The sequence below is a fragment of the Emys orbicularis genome, chromosome 12, assembly GCF_028017835.1.
Source record: "Emys orbicularis isolate rEmyOrb1 chromosome 12, rEmyOrb1.hap1, whole genome shotgun sequence".
Taxonomy (NCBI): Eukaryota; Metazoa; Chordata; order Testudines; family Emydidae; genus Emys; species Emys orbicularis.
This window is the reverse complement of record NC_088694.1, coordinates 55,470,727-55,483,910: the sequence shown is the minus strand read 5'-3', so window position 1 is coordinate 55,483,910 and position 13,184 is coordinate 55,470,727.

The following is a 13,184-nucleotide window of genomic DNA, read 5'->3' as shown; positions in this document are numbered from 1 at the left end:
CAGTGTGGGTAGTTAACCATAGGAACAACCTGCCTGGGGTGTGAGGGATTCTCCATCCCTTGAAGTTTTTGGATCGGATTCGGATGGGACACCTGATAATTCATGGGATGGTGAGGGGGACTCAGCACTGACCTCAGTGCCCCAGCAGGCTGCTAGGGGGCGCTGTGCTGCAGGCAGCAGGGTGGGGGCTCTTTATGGGGCTCTCTTCCCTGAGAGCTAGTGCTGAGCCCAATGTGACACTAGGGGGCGCTGTTCTGCAGGGAGCAGGTTGAGGAGCTCAGGCGGGAGGGCCCCGTTTTAGCCAGGTCTGATTGCAATCTGCCGGTGGGGTGGTGCTGTCACTCAATCAGTGGTTAACTCCGCCAGGAAGTTTGGCTCTGCTGCCAGTCTCCAATCAATCAGGAAACACTAATTGCTTGTTTGCAGCAGAGCTGTCACAGACCCGTCGGGTGTCATGTCGAGGGCCACGCAGCAGCCTGAGAGCTAACAAGACTTGTGGTGCAGAAGAAGAGAGAAAGTGTGAGACTGGGGCAGGAGGAAAATCTTTTCATTATGAAGGAAGAAAACCTACTGTGGGCTGTGACCGCTTTGGTATTACTTGGTAAATAGAGACTCTACACTTGGAATCTTCTTAACTCAGAGCCAGACTAGAAGTGAGGGTTGGGGAGTCTTGGTGAACTGGGCAGGGGTTTTCAAAGTGCGGGTTTGGGTACCTAGTTCTCTTAGGCGCCTTTGAAAAAATCTCAGCCTGAAGCTTTGAAAAACCTTGGATGAAGGGGGTGGATCACTTGATGATTCCCTGGTCTGTTCATTCCCTCTGGGGCACCTGGCACTGGCCACTGTGGGAAGACAGGATACTGGGCTAAATGAACCTTTGGTGTGACCCAGTATGCCCGTTCTTATGTAACGGGAAAATATCGCAATGCTGCCCAGTCCTTGGGCCATTCTTGCTACTGGTAAAAAGTTCCAATGGAAATCACTGGGAATGTGAGTAAAACTGATGGTGGGGTTGGAACAGTAATAACATAATAATAATAATAATAATAATAATAATAATTAATAATTAATAAATAATAAATATTTACCAATAATTAATCAGCTGCAACAGCCCATGATTTCCACTAGGGGTGGGTGCTGTGCAAATCAAAAATAACTGTCAGTGCCTGATCCAAGATGACGATGAAGATTGTTGTCATCATCAGGATAATCAATGAGGGACGCTCTCCATAAATAAATTCAGGGGCAACATTCTATGACTAACCTCTCCTTCACCCCCTCTTTGTAACAGGCTCCAGCATGGAGATGCTGTAACGCAGACCCAGCCGGCAGCGTCAGGCGTGGAGGGTGTTATACCAATAAAAACTAGCAGGATCGTATTAAATGGGACAAGATAAAGATGCCACATTTATTATGATAACAAATATGCTCAAACCACTGAGCTATCACTCCCCCCCCGAGATTCCTGGATATGAAAACCTCTAACTGACTTCTGGGAATCAGCACCACAGTTGTGCTCAGAAATTCACCACAAAGGGGAGAGCTGGAAGGAGACACAGCAGAATGTGACCCAAGGACTGGAAGGACCTTTATTGGGAGAAGATTTCTGGTAGCCGAGGGTGTGACGTTATCCGATTACAATATAACCATATAAATCATTGTTGCAACCACTGTTATATATTTGCAGCAAATCTTGCACAAAGGTTGCCGAGTGAGGTGTCGATGAAAAGGTTATGATTTGCTGGTTAGGATTATGCTATCTGCATGCATGTATCATTTTTGTATGTGAAGTTATAAGTATTGGAATATCCACCCACTTTATGGGGATTGTCTGCTCCATTCTTTGCAGTTCACCCTAATGGAGTGACCACAGCTATCCCCCACTGGGACACTGGTCACAGCCAGATCTGCCATGTAAGATATCTGCAAAATGTTATAATTTGCCAGATATGATAATCTTGTTTGTATGTTTGTATCATCTTTGTATTATGAGTTATAGCTATGTATGTATGTCTGTATTTCAAACTTGTGCTGTGCTTCTGGGTGAAACCCCCAGACAGTTTGGCATCAGCACTGCCCAGCCTGCTTGATGTCCCATTAAGGACCATCAGCTACACAATTGACCCATTGAGAGAAGGCAGATACACCACGTGACTCAGCAAGGCACGCAGGGACCAGGGCCGGCTCCAGGGTTTTGGCTGCCCCAAGCAGCGATCGCGATCTGCGGCGGCAATTCGGCGGGAGGTCCTTTGCTCCCAGTGGGAGTGAGGGACCGTCCGCCGAATTGCCGCCGAATACCTGGACGTGCCGCCCCTCTCCGCAGCGGCCGCCCCAAGCACCTGCTTGCCAGGCTGGTGCCTGGAGCCGGCCCTGGCAGGGACATGCCTATGGAGAGAACACTAAGGCTTCCAAGCCATGTGCTGGGCAGCTTGTATTTGAAACAAAGGAAGCACGGGCCGCCTGGCAAGAGACTATAAAAAGCAGCTGCACCTTCTCCATTTTGTCTTCAATCCTGCTTCTTCTCTCCGGAGGAACTTTGCTACAGACTGACGCTCTGAACAAAGGACTGAAGGACCCATCCAAGCTGTGGATGGACTCCAGAGACTTGACTTAAGCCAGCAATTTATTTAGGGCTACCATACGTCCGGATTTCCCCGGACATGTCCGGCTTTTCGTTCTTTAAATAGCCGTCCGGGGGGGATTTCTAAAAATGTCCGGGATTTCCCCCCAGTCGGCTATTTATAGACCGAAAAGCGGTGGCCAAGCGCCGCTCGGCAGCCAAAGCCCCTTCCCGGCTCCCCCCATCCCCCGCAGCCTTAGCACGCCACCTGGCCCCGCAGCTGTCCACCCCTCCCCCAGCTCACTTCCCCCTCCTCCCCTGCTCCCCCCCCTCCTCTGCTTCCCGCCAATCAGATGTTGGTGGGAAGTCTGAAAACAAGCAGGGGCAGGCGGGCAGCCGCAGGTAAGCTGGGGTGGGGGAGATGCGAGGAGGAGGGCTCCGGGGAGGTGCGGCGCGGCCCAGTTTGGCCCTGGCCGAGTGGCTCCCTCCGGCCCCGGCCAAGCGGCTCTGGCCCCAGCGGCTCCGGCCCGGCTCGGCTCGGGCCCCGGGGCACCAGCCCCAGTTCTGGCTGAGCGCGCCGGCCTGGCCCTGGCCGAGCGGCGCCGGCTGGGCAGTCCCAGCGGCTCCGGCCCTGGCCCCAGCGGCTTCGGCTCGGGCCCCGGGGCGCCGGCCCTGGTTCCAGCCGAGCGCGCCGGCCCCGGCCCCAGCGGCTCGGGCCCGGCTCGGGCCCCAGGGCAGCAGCCTCGGTTCCGGCCGAGCACGCCAGCCTGGCCCCAGCCGAGCACCTCCGGCCCGGCCCCAAGCCCCGCGACCCTGGCTGGAGCTCCGGCCGGAGCGCAGCCCGATTCCTGGGCTCTTGCTAAAGCCGGTCCTGGTCAGGGGACAGGGAGTGGGGGTTAGATGGGTTGGGAGTTTGGGGGGGCTGTCAGGGGGGCAGGGGTGTGGAGAGGGGTTGGGACAGTCAGGGACAGGGAGCGGGGGGGTTAGATGGGTTGGGGGTTCTGGGGGGGCTGTCAGGGGGACAGGGGTGTGGAGAGGGGTCGAGGCAGGCAGGGAGCAGAGGGGGTTGGATGGGTTGGGAGTTCTGGGGGTCCTGTCAGGGGGCAGGGAGCAGTTGGATAGGGCATGGGAGTCCCGGAGGTCTGTCTGGGGGCGAGGGTGTGAATATGGGGTGGGGGTGTGGATAAGGGTTGGGGCAGTCAGGGGACAGGTAGGGTCCTAGGGGGGCAGTTAGTGTGGGGAGTTCTCAGGAGGGTGCAGTCAGGGGACAAGAAGCAGGGAGGCTTAGATAGGGGGTGGGGTCCTAGGGGGCAATTAGTGGCAGGGGTCCCAGGAGGGGGCAGTCAGGGGACAAGGAGCGGGCGGGGGGGGTTGGGGGTTCTGAGGGGGGCAGTCAGGGGGTGGGAAGTGGGAGGGAGTGGATGGGGCAGGGGCGGGGCTAGAGTGGGGCTCCACCCCCCCAGTGTCCTCTTTTTTGATTGTGGAAATATGGTAACCCTAGTTTATTCCATCATTCCTACAAACCTGAACCAAGAACTTTGCCATTACTGGATGTAATTGATTTCTTTAACCATTTTAACTCTCCCCTTTCTTTCTTTCTTTCTTTCTTTCTTTCTTTCTTTCTTTCTTTCTTTCTTTCTTTCTATAAATAAACCTTTAGATTTTAGATTTTTTTTAAATGATACTAAATGATTGGCATCAGAGTGATTTTTGGGTAAGATCTAAGTTATCTATTGACCTCAGTGTGTGTGGCTGGTCCCTTGGGATCAAAAGAACCTATGATTTGATGAGACTGGTTGTAAAGAACTACTCATCTCTGAATCCAGTGTTTTTGGTGGTGATATCAGAACTGGAATGCCTGAGGAAAAGGCCTTTATGTTTTATTGTTAGCCAGTGCAGTGAAACAGGAGTTTACTTTTGTGGCTGGTTTGGTATATCTTATAAAAGAATAACCACCAGTTTTGGTTATTCTCCAAATGTAAACAGATGGACATCATACCAAATGGACTGAAGGTATCTGTTAGTCTTTAAGGTGCCACCAGACTCCTTGTTAGTTTTGGGTTGTGTTTGCCCTATTTCCAGGGCCGGCTCCAGGCACCAGCCGACCAAGCACGTGCTTGGGGCGGCACCTTGGAAGGGGCGGCCAATCTTGGGATGGCGGGGGGCGCTTGGGGTTTTTTGTTTTTGTTTTGTTTTTTGGTTCGGTGGGGCAGGAGGTTTTTTGTTTGTTTTTGTTTCAGCGGCACGGCACTGGGGGGGGCTGGCGCGGTGCTCGGGGAGGCGGGGGCTTCGGTGGCGTGGCGCTGGGGGAGGGGGCGGGGGTTGGCGTGGTGCGGTGCTCGGGGGTGGAGGTGGGGGTTTGGGCGGCGCGGCGCGGCCCGGTGCTCGGTGGGGGAGCCAGGGGTTTCGGCGGCCCGGCGCGGCACTCGTGGGGGGGGGGATGGGGTTTTCGGCGGCCCGGCGCGGCGTTCGGGGGGGGGAGATGGGGGTTTCGGCGGCCCGGCGCTCGGGGGGGGGAGATGGGGGTTTTGGCGGCACGGCGCGGCGCTCGGGGGGGGCGGGGGTTTTGGCGGCACGGTGCTCAGGGGGGGCGGGGGTTTTGGCAGCGTGGCGCTGGGGGGGGCAGGGGTTTCGGCGGCTTGGGGGGGTGTTACGGCGGGGTGGGGCTCTTTTTTTTTTGCCTGGGGCGGCAAAAAAGTTAGAGCCGGCCCTGCCTATTTCTCAGCAGTTTGTCCTGAATTTGGCATCCTCAGTTGTGACCCACAAAGGCATGGTTACATAGGGTCTTTAATCTAGCAGAGCAAGTCAGAATGAGATCCAGTGTCGGGAAACTGAACAAACTCAGGCTAGAAATAAGGCAGAAAATTTCCAGAGTGAATGTTTCAGTTACCCATTGCATCAACTTATCTAACGAGGTGGTGGGTTCTTCCTCACTTGGATGGTTCAAACCCAGACTGGATTTCTCTTTCTAAAAGACATACTATAGCTCAGGCGTAGGGCGCACTGGCTGAAATTCTCGGGGCCTGTGTGATACAGGAGAGCAGATCACATGATCATAATGGTCCTTTCTGGCCTTACAAATCCATGAACCTGCTGAATAAATCCCTGGTTGTGAAGGCTGGAATTGTCACAGGCTCCTCACGGTGTTAGACACCCACATTCTATTGACACTAAGGGGGATTTAAGTGCCTAAATCCCAATGGATCCTTTGAAAATCACAGATGAAATTGTGCAGTTGATCAGCAAAAAGGCCTGTGCACCACTTAAATCTTAGTTCAACCCTCAGTGCATAATTTAATTTGTGCTGGCCCCTCTGAACAGGGGCAAACATCACTGTATCAAAAGAGGTGTTTAGGCAGAACTGAAAGAAGTACCTCCCAGAGTTATACTGATACTGGAATTTTCAAAGGATGATCAAATCCCATTGAAATTAAAAGGGATTTGGGCACCTAACTCTCTTAGTCTGCTTTGGAAATCCCATCCTGAATGGCCAAACACCATTAATTTTAGGTATTAATTAACCTGCCTACCCTTAGGCAGTCTTCACTGTTACAGCCTGCATTTTCAAGTCACAAGCAATTATAAGATGGATTGAAAGTAGAAGGGTACCCATAACCCAAAAACAAAAGTGAAATAATAGAACTGTTTCAAGACCCAGTGTGTTTATTTGTACAGAAAATTTAATAAAAGTGTGACCTGTCCTTGTGTGGAAGGAAATAGCAGGTTTGTGTTCAAGTGCTGCCACCTAATGGCCGTTTCATTCAGTGTTCACATCTACAGAAAGATGCTATTCAATTGTCCTGAAGTTTTCCACCACTGTTCTACTAGACTGATGTCAAACATCAGCATAAATCCTCATGTCATCCGGGACATTTGACCTGTAAATTAGACACATAATCTAGTATACTCTGGACACAACCCACCCATTCCCCACTCACCCACACGAAATTCACTCATACAATCAAACTTACACACATAAAATTTACTCCCACGTACTCACACAGTCATTCACAAACACCCACATCCCAGCCTCCACATATTTCACCATCCCGGCCTGAAGACATTCTATCTCTGCTGGGGCTGCTGGAATAGTCCCTGTGGATCTGCTCTAAGCGAGGTGTCTGTGCTGGGGTTGCAGAGCTGTGAGAAGGCAGTTTGGTTAGGTGCTTAGCAAGCAGAGGCAGAGATGAGACAGGCAGCCAGTGTATCTCAGTGCCTTGAATGTCTCAGGCGTCAAAAAATTTACACCACTCAACGGAGAGCCATGAGGCTGAAACTCCCCTTGGGTCTTTCTTCACTTCTAATGTAAGTTTCTGCTCAGAATACTCCGGCCTCTTCCAACCCAGCTGCTTCGCTTGTGGGTCATTGAACCAGAAATGGCTGAAGCAGCATTTGATTCGGGGTTTAGGATGATTAAGAGTTACTGCACACATAAAGAGAGAGGGGGCTGCCAACTGGATGTGTCACTGTTCTATTTCAGTATTTGTAGTGATTTGGAGCATTCGTTAGCATTGCTTACCTCCTTTTTTCAAGACTTCAGAAGAGCATCAAGATAGATAGATAGATAGATATGGAAACTGCATTTTACAACAGATTAATGTATGGCTAGATGATGAAGAGGGACGGACAGATAGATATGGAGAGATAGGAGAATTAAGAAATTAGAGTCAACAGAAGAAAGAAAGGTAAATAGATACAAAGATAGACAGGGAGAGAGACATAAGAACATAAGAACGGTCATACTGGGTCAGACCAAAGGTCCATCTAGCCCAGTATCCTGTCTACCGACAGTGGCCAATGCCAGGTGCTTCAGAGGGAATGAACAGAACAGGCAATCACCAAGTGATCCATCCCCTGTTGCCCATTCCCAGCTTCTGGCAGACAGACAGACATGAGGTTAAACAGGTGCTGTAACACTCTGATATACGTCGTTCTAATGCTGTCATTTTATTTCCCTGCAGTCTCCTGCTGTGAGGCCCAGTTGGTTCCGAGACCCGAGTCACTGGTTGTTCAGGAAGGAGACATCTCCACCGTGACCTGTGCTTACACCGGTGCTTACCAAACCTACCAGTGGTACCAGCAGCTCCCCCCGGAGAGGGCTGGGCCCTCAGTGACTGTCAATGCTAGGGAGAAAGTCACTGATGGGCAGTTCATGGGCGAGCACCTGGAGGATTTGAAAAGCAGCTCTCGGCCCAGCTCGGAGTCCCAGCTGGGGGACTCAGACCCCTGCTTCTGTGGGGTGGAGGTACAGCGACCCAAGCTGGGCTCCGTGTAAAAAACCCCCATCCTCTGCAAAGCAGCTTGGTGGGGGAGATACAGGCACAGAGGTCCCCAAGCTGGTGTGAATGCATCATAGCTCAGCTGGAGTCAATGGGACAGATCCCCAGCTGGTGTATATAGACACAGAGAAAGTCCCTGCCCCCAAGATCTCACAAGCCATATGGGCAGGAGAGAGACAGGCAGAAAGTGAAAAGAGAGTCACAGGGAGGGGGAGGGGGTTTCCCAAGGTCACACAGCCGGGGATAGAACCTAGCAGCCCTGAACCCCACTCCAGCCAGCTATCCACCAGACCACACTGCTTATCAAATACACTGACTTTATTGCCATCACTGTGGGTTTACACCGACGTAACCAGCTGTAGGGCCGAGAGTCCCTAGTGCTGTTCTTTGCTACTTAACACTCCTTAAAACATATGGCCACAAAAATGAAAAATAACAGGTTAATCCTGGAGGAATTTTACAGGGAAAAGTCCCTTCTCTGGACCACATGGCATCATCCAGCGTTTGCAGCAATGGAAAAATCCACCGGCAGCAAAGGGGAAAACGTTCCCAGCTTTTGGAACGAGCAGGTCACTTGGGAAAGAGATGATGGGTACGTTTTCTGCTGGCCCTGGGTCTCTCTGCAGTTCGGGCTGTTGTCCTCCAGAGGACGCTGCAGCACAGGCAGCATTGCTCTCTATAGGCCGGGCGCACCGGTTTATTCCAGCCACTGGTTTCCCATGGTCTAGTTCTCCTGCCAGCCCCCTCATTCGTGGTGAGGCCTGTGGGGGGCTCAGCCAGGGGCGCTGGAACAATGTGCACAGTGGGGTGCTGGGAACCATTGAACCAAACTGTAAACCTGGATATGATGGAAACCACGTCAAGCCAGGGGGTGCGGCAGCCCCCCCTCTCCCCAGCACCCTGAGTTCCAGCACCTGTGGGTTCAGCTGCAGGGCAGGTATTGAGGGGAGGGGAGAGGAGGTTCATACTTGGCCGCAGGAGTCACTCACACCTCCAGCTGTGGCATCACTGCCTGATTTCTAATCTTCACCATTCAGACAGCGGCTCTCTCTCCTCCCTCAGCCCAGGGCTGCACGGGGACGACAAGAGCTGCCGCCTGCGTGACTCTCTCCCAGGCTGGCTGGAGAGAAAAGCGGCAGTGCCCTGCAGAAGAGCCGAGACGCTGAGGCGATGGCCACGGTCCGGGACTCAGCCATTGTGCTGATTTTGCTTTTCAGTGAGTAAGATTCCAAATCCCATTTCTGAAAGATTCTCCACGTGCCTCCCCCTTCATTACTGGCGCTGAGAGATTAAACAGACCTTCCTCCTCCTCCTTCCTCCTCTGCAAGAAGGGATGCTCTCAGGCAGGGATTTAGGTGCTCAAATCCCACTGGAATTGAATTTCAATGGAATCTGGGAGTCTAAATAAAGAGGAGGGTGATCTGTTCTCTATGGCCACAGAGGGCGGGAGAAGAAGTAAGTGGCTTAGTTTGCAGGAAGGGAAAGTGAGATTAGATGTTAGGAAAAACTTTCTAACTATAAGGAGAGTTAAGCTCTGGACACGTTAAGTAGGGAGGATGTGGAACCCCCATCGTTGGAGGGTTTGAAGATCAGATTAGACAAACACCCGTCAGGGATGGTCTCATGGCCTCAGCCCGGGAGGCAGGGGGGGGGGGGGAGAGGGGCTCTACATGACCTCTTGAGGTCAGCCCGACATTTCCATGATTCCATTAAATCCCTTCAGCTCCTTTAAAAATCCCAGAACCAAGAACTCACCTCAGTGACAGCATCCCACTAACCTCTCTTTCCCCCTCTCCTTGTGCCAGGCTCCAGCATGGAAGATGCTGTAACTCAGACCCAGCCTTCAGTGTCAGGGGTGGAGCATGAGTCTGTAACCCTGGACTGCACTTATGAAACTGTGGCTAGCAGTTATATTTTTTATTGGTACAAACAGCCCCCTGGGGAAAGCCTTATTTTCCTTTCTTGGCAACATTCTGGAGGAGAAAAGAGGAATGAGGCAGGGGAGAGATTTTTTTTCAGTTTGGAGAAATCCAAAAGCTCCATCAGTTTGAGGATCACAGCTCTGGAGTTGGGGGACGCGGCCATATACTTCTGCGCTTTCAGTAGAGATACACACAGTGTTGAAATTCATAGGGAGCCCTGAACAAAAACCTGACACCTCTCCGCTACTGTAAGAAACTGTCTCCTGCAGGTGAAGTTAGGAGGCGAGCACATGCAGGCAAGGGATGGGGGTGGGGGTAGAGGGCTATGAAGTGGGCTGAGACCTGCCACAGCTGGCTTCCTGGAGATGAAAACCTCTTCCTGATTTCTGGTGAAAGGCGGCACCACAATGGTACTCAGAAATTCGCCGCAAAGAGGAGATGGAATGAGACAAAGGCAGAATAAGATCCCATGGCTGGAAGCCGGAGTGAGACAAATTTAGACTAGAAAGAAAGTGCACATTTTTAACAGTGAGGGTAATTAAACACTGACACAACTGACCCAGGGAGATGGTGGATTCTCCATCATTTGAAATCTTTAAATCATGACTGGGTGTCTCTCCTCTATGTCAACCACAAGCTATGGGCTGGGTGCAGGAATCCCTGAGGATCATTATCTGGCCTGTGTTCATGCAGGAGGTCAGACTAGATCAGTGGCTCTCAAACTTTTTTACTGGTGACCCCTTTCACATAGCAAGTCTCTGAGTGCGACCCCCCCTTATAAATTAAAAACACTTTTTTATATATTTAACACCATTATAAATGCTGGAGGCAAAGCGGGGTTTGGGGTGGAGGTTGACAGCTCGCGACCCCCCATGTAATAACCTCGCGACCCCACTAGGGGTCCCGACCCCTAGTTTGAGAACCCCTGGACTAGATGATCACAAAGGTCTCTTCTCACTTTAGGATCTATCCATCAATCAATCTATTAATATCTCACTGGGGGCTGGCGAAGTCTGGGATGGGTTCCTTGTGGAGTTAGGGACCCCGAGTCTATTCAAAACCAATGAGTGCTGAGCATCTAAGTCCCCTAGGCTCCTTCGGAAATCCCAGCTGAAATTCCATCCTGGGTTGACACTTAACACAAGGGACACTTAACCCTCACTTCTGCCTTCAATGTATGGACTTAATTGGGACCTGGGGCTGGCACTGGCCCCTCTGCATAGGGACAAACATCGCCATATGGGCAGAAGAGCTCAGTCATTCCTGGAAAGAGAGCTCTCCGATTTATACTGAGGCTGGCATTCTCAAAAAGGCCTAGAGGATTTAGAGGATCAACTTCCATTGAAATTCAATAGGATTTGAGCATCTAATTCCCTTAGGCTGGTTTCAAACTCTCAGCCTGTGTTTTCAAGTCACAAGGAACTATAAACTGCATTGAAAGTAGACGGTTCCCCTTTACCTAAAACCGAGAGCGAACTAGCAGAGCTGCCTCAGGCCCTGCTGGGTTGATCTGAAAAGAAAATGTAATAAAAATGTGGCAAACCCTGGGCTGAAAACAAACAACAGGCTTGTGATCATGTGCTGCCATCTGGTGGCCATGGCGTTTCACTTTGACAGCTGCAGGAATTAATGAAAAATTGCGCATGAGTTTTCCACCACTGTTTTACTCTACTATTATCAAATATAAAGGCACATCCTCAATTCAGCCTGGGCATTGAAATTTTGTTTAGACATACAACTACTTATGTATTTTGCATACATACAGACACACACATCACTCTCTCTCTCTCTCTCTCTCTCTCTTACACACACACACTAATTCATACATATGTGAACTCACAGTTCACACACACACAAAGTCACTCGCACCCAGAATCACATATATACCAAAGTGGTTCTTACATACATCAAACACCTACATAGTCACTCACACACACCTCAAATTCTCTCACTCACACATTCACAGTGACACTCTCACACACACAAGCGAGCACAAATACCAAACTCACTCACATGCAGATCAAACACAAATGCACACTCTCGGGGTATGTCTACACTACGGGATTACTCCGAATTTACAAAATTCGATTTTTGGAAAACAATTGTATAAAGTTGAGTGCCTGCAGCCACACTAAGCATATTAATTCAGCGGTGTGCGTCCATGTACCGGGGCTAGCGTCGATTTCCGGAGCGTTGCACTGTGGGTAGCTATCCCATAGCTATCCCATAGTTCCCGCAGTCTCCCCCGCCCATTGAAAATCTGGATTGAGATCCCAATGCCTGATGGGGCCAAAAACATTGTCACGGGTGGTTCTGGGTACATCCCCCCCCCCCCGCCCCCATGAAAGCAACGGCAGACAACTGTTTCGCGCCTTTTTTCCTGGGTGAACAGTGCAGACACCATATCATGGCAAGCATGGAGCCCGCTCAGCTCAAGACAGCAGTCATGAACATTGTAAACACCTCACGCATTATTGTGCAGTTTATGCTGAATCAGAACCTGCAAAACCAGGCGAGGAGGAGGTGGCGATGGCAGCACAGCGACGAGAGTGATGAGGACATGGACACAGAATTCTATCAAACCGCGGGCCCCGGCGCTTTGGAGATCATGGTGTTAATGGGGCAGGTTTTAGCCATGGAACGCCGATTCTGGGCCCGGGAAACAAGCACAGACTGGTGGGACCGCATAGTGTTGCAGGTGTGGGACGATTCCCAGTGGCTGTGAAACTTTCGTATGCGTAAGGGCACTTTCATGGAACTTTGTGACTTGCTTTCCCCTGCCCTGAAGCGCCAGAATACCAAGATGAGAGCAGCCCTCACAGTTGAGAAGCGAGTGGCGATAGCCCTGTGGAAGCTTGCAACGCCAGACAGCTACCGGTCAGTCGGGAATCAATTTGGAGTGGGCAAATCTACTGTGGGGGCTGCTGTGATGCAAGTAGACAAAGCAATCGTTGAGCTGCTGCTACCAAAGCTAGTGACTCTGGGAAATGTGCAGGTCATAGTGGATGGCTTTGCTGCAATGGGATTCCCTAACTGTGGTGGGGCGATAGATGGAACCCATATCCCTATCTTGGCACCGGAGCACCAGGGCAGCCAGTACATAAACCGCAAAGGGTACTTTTCAATGGTGCTGCAAGCACTGGTGGATCACAAGGGACGTTTCACCAACATCAATGTGGGCTGGCCGGGAAGGGTTCATGACGCTCGCGTCTTCAGGAACATTAGTCTGTGTGAATGGCTGCAGCAAGGGATTTACTTCCCAGACCAGAAAATAACTGTTGGGGATGTTGAAATGCCTATAGTTATCCTTGGGGACCCAGCCTACCCCTTAATGCCATGGCTCATGAAGCCATACACAGGCAGCCTGGACAGGAGTCAGGAGCTGTTCAACTACAGGCTGAGCAAGTGCAGAATGGTGGTAGAATG